The following is a 7862-nucleotide window of genomic DNA, read 5'->3' as shown; positions in this document are numbered from 1 at the left end:
CATACCCCCATGAGGAGAGGCTGACTTGAAAGGAAAAACTGAGATGCAAAGTAGCAACCTGCCTCAGACAGAGATGAAGCAGCCCTCTCTGGACCATCCGTCCGCTAGCGAGGCCTATTGTCCTTATTGCCAATGGAGAAAACTGGCATGATGGTGAGAGTTAGAAATGAAACCAACTGTCCCAGAACCATCTGGAAGGGAATGAAGTTGGCATGATTGTACAGGACAGAGAGTGTTGACAATCCCACCATAGGTACCCGTCAGAGGCTGGCTGGCCCTTTAAGACAGGCAAGGCTCAGCCTTGCTTGTGAACTACCAGCTAGCCCCCAGCTGATGGAGATATTGCACTTATTGATAATTAGTGACCCCAGCTGCAGGGAATCAGGAAGAACTACTTACATAGAGCTGGCAGCTCAGTTTAGAGGAAGAGATTGTAGAGAAGGCAGAAATCTCTTGCAGGTAGGAGGACCCACAGGGAGAAGACTGGTGGGGGAACTCCTGTGCTAGGGTATGCAGGGAGCTCCCTAGGGGAATTTGCTAGGGTCTCTGGGGAAGGGAAGCAGTGAGGGAAATCCTGTTAAGATGAGAGGCAGCAAAGGAAGACCTCTGCAGGAGCAGGGCAGGCTCTTGTGGGGAGGCCCTGAGGAAGGGTTGTTAAATTAGTTCTTCTGCCCCTCCTGGGCTCCACTGAAATATCATTTGAGTATTTAGCTTGGACTTTCAGCTGGACCTTTTGGTACCTTGAAAGGAGAGTGTACCTTGTGACTTGGCTTGAGGTTTGAGCCACAGAAGACCCAGCCAGAGGCAAACAGCCTTCAGGAGGTGCTGGAGACAAGGGCCCCTGACACAAGAAGGTGCTATGGGTGGTGAGTATGCTACCTTAGAGTACCTTAATATAGGGCCCAATTCTCAACTAGTGTAAAATATCATTGCTCATCTGAAGTCAGCGGAGCCCTGAGAATTTACACTGGATGAGGATCTGGCCCTAAGTAGCTAAACGGGCTCTAAGCATTTTGAAAATCCATTATTTAGGTGCCTAAATGGGAGCTGCTGGTCAGTCTCTTTTGAAAAATCTGGCCTGGAGTCTTAGCCAGTCTTTTCTTCTCCCAGGCAATCTAAACACATTGTGTTGGATTTGGCTTCAAAATGAATAGAGGTTTGATTTTTTTTTTTTTTTTTTTTTTCCCTCAAAGTCACCTGTGTGATTCGGGGAGCACAAGCTCATTGGCTTTTGAATAAGACACGGGGATCTGGGTGACATAGGCACTTTTGAAAATCCAACTCTAGTGGGTTATAGATAAAAAGACCCTTGCATTGACTTCCATGGAAGAAGAAGAATCTTTTAGCATCATGTGGATAAAGACGCGTCTGTGATATTGGAGATAAGGATATTTGCACTTTTCTCTGGGAACTAGAGAGATGAAAAAATATATAGATCAAAGATCTCTGGGGTAGGGACCATCTTTTGTTGTGTGTACAATGGTGCCCTGATTGGAGCTCTGTGCTACTGTAATATAAATAAGCAATAATAACAGCTGCCCCTTTATCATAACTTAGACCCCAATCCTGTTTGCATTTATGCCCATGCCTGACATCACATACACGCATAGCTGAGATGGTACCAGGATCAGGGCCATACATAAGGGTCTGCATGAGCTGGTCCTTAATTCTGATAGCTACTCATGAATTGTAAGTAATATCTGTTCTCAAAGGTGGCAATTTCTTGACCGCCTTGATTATTGAATGTTGGTAGAATGGCATTCCTTGTTTGTTCATCTTTTTTTCCCTTCACATTGAGTCTGTGTGAATTGAACAGCCATGATGACAGAGAGAGCTATTTCCCCCCCCCACCCCTTATATATTTACTTATCTGTGGTGTTAAGTGTTGTGATAAAAGTTTGGGTGGCTTCTACTTAAAACCATAAATAAAAAACCTCTGAAATACAGAGTTCAGGCAGAGTTTCTCTACACTCTTCTCCCCCCCCCCCCTTCTGTTTGGTCTCTTAGACCAATAAGCTCTTGCTGGGGCAGGGACTCTCTCTTCCTGCTGTACAAACACACAGTTAGCACAACGGGCCGTGATTTGATGTGTCCTCAAAGCTCTGTGGTAATGCACACAATCAGTGAAAGCTTGTGCTGCTGTTACCTGCAGGGACCTGTCTACAGTTTAGACTGGAATTTCTGTGCTGGTCAGGGGTTTGCTCCAACTGTTCTCTTCCCCTCCCTCATAGTTCCTTCATCTGTTTCATTCCTTATCTGCCCCTCTCATCCCCTGTACTGTCCCCATCCTCCCTTCCCTTTTCTTTCCATTTAGCTGGTTCCCTCCTAACCCCACTTTTTTTTTTTTTTAAAAGGGGGGGTGGAGACTAACCTGCTGTTTGCTACCATCACATTTTCACTTTGCCCCTTCCCCTGCCCTGTATCTCATACAAACTAAATGGAAGCATTTTGGGACCTCTTCTTGGTTGACCCTTAAGCATTACCACAACAAACACTATCAAAAATAAGTACCCGTTCTGTAGATCAACACAGAAGTCTGGTCTGCAGAGCTAATAATCCAGCATCTCTCATCAATAACTAACAAGAATTGTATTTATTAGGTGCTGATGGGCTCAGTCTCATACAAGACACACAAGTTAACCCAGTTCATGCTTTTTAGAACCCAGTTCCTTAACAAACCCAGCATAACTCCATCTGGGGTACTGTGTCCAGTTCTGGGCCCCACACTACAAGAAGGATGTGGAAAAATTGGAAAGCATCCAGCAGAGGGCAACAAAAATGATTAGGGGACTAGAACACATGACTTATGAGGAGAGACTGAGGGAACTGAGATTGTTTAGTCTGTGGAAGAGAAGAATGAGGGGGGATTTGATAGCTGCTTTCAACTACCTGAAAGGGGGGTTCCAAAGAGGATGGCTCTAGACTGGTCTCAGGGGTACCAGATGACAGAACAAGGAGTAATGGTCTCAAATTGCAGTGGGGGGAGGTATAGGTTGGATATTAGGAAAAACTTTTTCACTAGGAGGGTGGTGAAGCACTGGAATGGGTTACCTAGGGAGGTGGTGGAATCTCCTCCTTTCTTAGAGGTTTTTAAGGTCAGGCTTGACAAAGCCCTGGCTGGGATGATTTAGTTGGGGACTGGTTGTGCTTTGAGCAGGGGGTTGGACTAGATGACCTCCTGAGGTCCCTTCCAACCCTGATATTCTATAAAAGTCTTCTCTTAGTGGGGGCATTTAGCTACCAGCCATCTTGGTAGTCTCTAAACAGAGAAGTGAAATTCTCAACATTCTTCCTGGTTTCATAATCTGTGGTGGTACCATATACAATATCCATGAGCTTTATGATGCCACAGTCCTTAAAGGGGCCAGATTTTCACAATGGCTCAGGCCCTTCTCTCTCTCTTCTCTCCCCCCCCCCCCAGCAGCTCCCATTATGATCCTTATGGCCACATTTTGAGAGAAGTTCAGCGCCCAACGTCCTGAGCTCATATGAAAATCTGGCCACTTCTTCAGGTGCCTAAATTGGCATGGAGCAGTTCTGAAACTCTGGCCCTACATGGGTGAGTATTCAGCAGAAGGTAGGAAGTGGTTGGGCAAAAATAGGCACACTGGGTGAGATTTTTCTTAAGTGAATTTGGCACCAAACTGCCATGGACTTTTGATGGGAGCTAGGCACAACACAAAGGTGTGTCGTTTTTGTTTTTTTTAAATATCACCCGTTATTGGGCCTGATTTGCACTTCCAGCGGGATGGGAAGGGACCTTAGAGTAAGTGTTAAAGGGCCTTGAAGCGAGCATGAATTGCAGGTACATCTCCATTTAAGTCCCCTTCGTACAGCCCTAGCGTAAATGAGAATTAGGCCCAGTAACTCCCAGGGGACTCATCAGGAGGCTAACTACTACATACCTTCCCCTGAGTGCTTACCCCTGCTGGGATGGGGGTGAGGTAACTAACCATGCACAATTCCCAAAGCTGGGTCTGCAGAAATCACTCTCCATCTGGCTTCCAAGGAGCCAGCTCTGTCCTTCAGGCATGGAGTCAAGGGCTGCAGAAAGTGTTGACTATCTGGTCTGTAATTAAAAGAAAGATACTTACAATAACCTCTCCATATCCTTTATGCTCTCCCCCAGGATCATTTAACTGACTAATTTGGACAGCCTAGACAACAAATGACGACTTGGTCTCCTCTTTCTACAACTCTGTAAACATAATCCCCGATTGATTGGCCTCTAATACATCAGACCTAAATGAAAAATTAATTAGATTGGCTACAACCCTGAAGTGAGCACTTTACCACTTTGTTGTTTTGTCCATTTGATCCTTTCTCCTTTGATTTATGGGCAAAGGAGAGAAAGCGGGGGAGGGGAGAAGGAGGAGGTTTGTACTAGATGTCATCTGAAGTCCATATGCCAGTTTTCATGACAGCAAAGCCCGGTCTCTGGTAAGCAAAGGAATAAAAGTAGCAGTAACCACCTCCCAGGACTGCTTTGAGTATTCGCTGCACTGTTAAGATAAGCTTTTTTTGCCCTCTTGTCTTCCTCTAATCCCAAGTGTTAAATAAGGTCATTTAGGTGCCGCTATGATCCTCAGCCACCACCTAAATTCCCTAGGCACCTCGGGTTATACTGGCAAAATCCCCTGTGTTTCCCCAAGTTTCCATTGGTGGGCATCACACAGCTGCGTAAGTCCTTATGCCACCGAGCTACTTGGAGCCCTAGCTCAAGCTTAAACCCCAGCAGGATTCAAAGACTAGGCGTTCCCCCACTGATCTGTGACACCTAAGCCCTGACATGGATCTAGCCCTTCACCTTTGTCTCTTTCCTCTCCCACCCTTTGTCTAGTCTATTGAGATTAAAGACTGTCCAGGGCAGGGGTTGTCTCTTATTACATGTTTGTACAGTGCCTGGTATCATGGAGCCCATAACCACTACTGTAATACCAGTAATGGAACCAAATTATAAATCAGATTATGATCTGGGACACGCACAGCCAATTTTTTCAAGTGGCCTATAATCTAGGGTACACAATTTGCTGCGCACAATTGCCCACACGTGTACATGCAAACTGGTATTTGTATGAGTAAATGTGGCAAAGTGTTCCATTACTGCATTGGCTCGCATAAATGGGGTAATTCCATTTCTTGCATGAGCAAAACCTGTGCATGGAAAACTAGAGGATGGCCTGCAACTGGCTGGATATTTGTTCAACACATTAACCTAGGTAGTCAAGAGAGGCCAGATAGTGGGCTTGAGGATTGCAGTGTGCTTAATAGATCCTGAGGTTGTGGTGTAATTGAGCAATTCCATGTTGCCTTATTCACATGAGTAGCCCAATTTAGTTGAGTGGGGTTACTAAAATAAGTAAAGTGATGAGGATGCAGCCCCTTGTGGGGATATGACCGCATGTTCTGAATGTCAGGATAGTCGTAATGCCCCATAGCCTTGGCATAGCTTTAAAAAATGACTTCTCTAGATTGCTGTTTGTGACCTGTACACACCCTTCACTAGGGCTGTTATAGAGCAGTGGTCAGATTCTTCCAGTCTAACTCCTGGCAACTCCCACTGTTCCTTCCAGCAGAGTGCTGTGGCTTGGGATTTGTTCTTGGAAATGTAAAGAGACAAGGAAGGAGATGGATTTCAACCTGTCTTCCAATGTGCCCTGTGCTGGGCAACTCCTCATGTGAGATCAATTGTCTTCAGCTGGCAGGATGCTAGCAATTCTGGAACACATGTGGTAGGACAGAATTGCTCTGAAAAGAGAGGACCTCAAAAGCCAGCAGTACTGTGACTGCTAGTAGCTGTGATTGCTGGTGTCATGGTATAGCTCTACCGGGGCAGTCAGCCAGTCTTTGACACTAATACTCAGCATTCATCTTCTAGTGGTCCGCCAGTGTGTCCATGCTGTAGTGCTAACAATAGCACTGGTGGGACAATGCCTCCCTGCCCTCCCAGGTTTAATCATTTAGTGCCTTGGGGCTTAGCTGTTGTAATGGAGCTAGGTGTTGAAATGGTGCTAACTTTAATAGGGAAGCTTCTGTGGTGGTGATGGATACGGTAGATTTGTAAGTGTATTTAATACAGGAGAGGCCATGTGTGGACAGGGCACTGAACAGCGCCTCAAGAGACTTTCTATGCCCAGCCCTGCCACTGGCCTCCTGGGTGACCGTGGGCAATTTGCTTTTCCGCTTTGTGCCTCAGTTTCCCTACCTGGGTAATAGGGATAATGATACTGACCTCTTGTAAAGTGCTTTGACACCTACTGGTGGTGGAAAAATCTATATAAGAGAGGGATGATGGAGAGCTGCTGGGTGCTTTTGAAACATTGACCAGTATATTGAATTATCATTCAAAAAATCTTTTCCTTTGTTACTTGTTGAATACTCCAGCAGCCGATGTTGGTTGAGTACCAGTCAGATATATTACACCACCACATGATGCCTCTCATTGAGAAGAGCATCTCAAGGCCAAAAAAAAATCAATGGAGTATCTTCTAACTCCACTGGGCATTCTATCATTCGGATCTTCCCAAAGTTAGACTACCAGCTTAAGACTCCTCACTTAGGATTAGAGACAAAGAATCTGAACTTTAAAAAGCCAGGAGCCATGGATAAACAAACAGAACATTATTAATTACAACTGGATTTTTGGAAAAGCCCAAGGCCCAGAAAAGCAGTTGATAAAAGTAGCAGAATATTAAAAAAACAAAACACGCTTATGACCAAAGGGGAATAATGTGCTGCTAAATCATTGAAATGAGAAACTTTTTTTATATTATCTAAGTTATTAAAAAGTGAGGCCAAAAAATCAAAATGAATCCCAAAGAGCAGTGATATGCGATTGCATGAATTTTGCATTTTTATGTTTAAAAGTAAAACTTTGGAGACAGGTTTTAAAAATGGCATTGTTTGTAAATAGATCAGAAGGCCAGTGTTCAAATTTGAACAAAGCAAGGTTGCTATGAACAGCTAGACCCTGATTCAGGAAAGCACTTAAGCATATGCTTAATGTTAAGCATGTATGTAAGTGCTTTTCTTAGTAAGAATACATATACTTTCAGTGCTTTCCAGAAGCAGAGCCCTAAAGGACAATGCACATGGGGCTGGATTCTGCAATCCTTACTCAGGCGAAGCTGTCTCTGACAACACTTTTCTCTCCTCCCCAGCCTTGCTAGTCGTTCATATTCTGGACTGAATCCCATACATGCCAGTGAGACTCCTTTATGTGGCAAGGGTGCAGAATTTACTTTGGATATCTGTGCAGCAGATGAGTTGAATTTCACCTTCAGGCCCTAATGTTCTGACCTGTTTTTTTTTTGTGGGGGGCGGGGAACTTTTTGGGAAATTGCATGCTGCATATTTGCAGTACATTCTACACAGATGGTTTTGTTTTGTGTCCTCCCCACCCCCACTAAGTTCATCAATGGCTTTATCCTGCAAGGTGCTGAACAGAGCTGGTCAAAACCTTTTTCTAAAACTTCTTCCTATAGGAAAAAAAATGCTCGTTCATTGAAACAGTTTTTCAAGTCCAGAATGGAATTCCAGATCAAAACCCAAGAGAGACCCACCTCCAGAATAATCAGGTGTCTGGTACCTAGGGCACCCCCTTTCAGTGGGAGAGACCCAGATTCAAGTCCCTGTTCTAAATCATGTGGCTCAAGAACTTGACCCAAGCTTTCCCACATCCTAGGTGAGCCCCCAACCACCAGTTTTTTGGCTATTCTGGAGGCTGTTGCTTGTTTCTCACAATTTTTGAAAGGCCTTGTTTTCAGTCCGTGGCCGAACAATAACAAATTTTCAAACTTTAACATTTGGGGTGGGATCTGAGTTACTACAGAGAATTCTTTCCTGCGTATCTGGCTGGTGAA

General features: G+C 44.7%; 1 long non-coding RNA gene across 2 annotated transcripts in view; it reads left to right on the top strand.

The window, feature by feature from the left end:
- Positions 1-424: 424 nt before the first annotated feature.
- LOC122465537 overlaps positions 425-7862 on the top strand; it is an 88513-nt gene continuing 81075 nt past the window's right edge. The window contains exons 1-4 of one of the 2 annotated variants that reach the window (XR_006290457.1): positions 432-459; positions 749-866; positions 3425-3559; positions 4130-4277. This is a non-coding gene — a long non-coding RNA (uncharacterized LOC122465537). Of the gene's footprint in view, positions 460-748; positions 867-3424; positions 3560-4129; positions 4278-7862 lie in introns of those variants that run through there. The other variant, XR_006290456.1, reaches the window with a different exon arrangement.

Source organism: Chelonia mydas, chromosome 4, assembly GCF_015237465.2.
Source record: "Chelonia mydas isolate rCheMyd1 chromosome 4, rCheMyd1.pri.v2, whole genome shotgun sequence".
NCBI classification, from domain to species: Eukaryota; Metazoa; Chordata; order Testudines; family Cheloniidae; genus Chelonia; species Chelonia mydas.
Note: the sequence above shows the minus strand (reverse complement) of the source record. Positions and strands in the feature narration are given on the sequence as shown.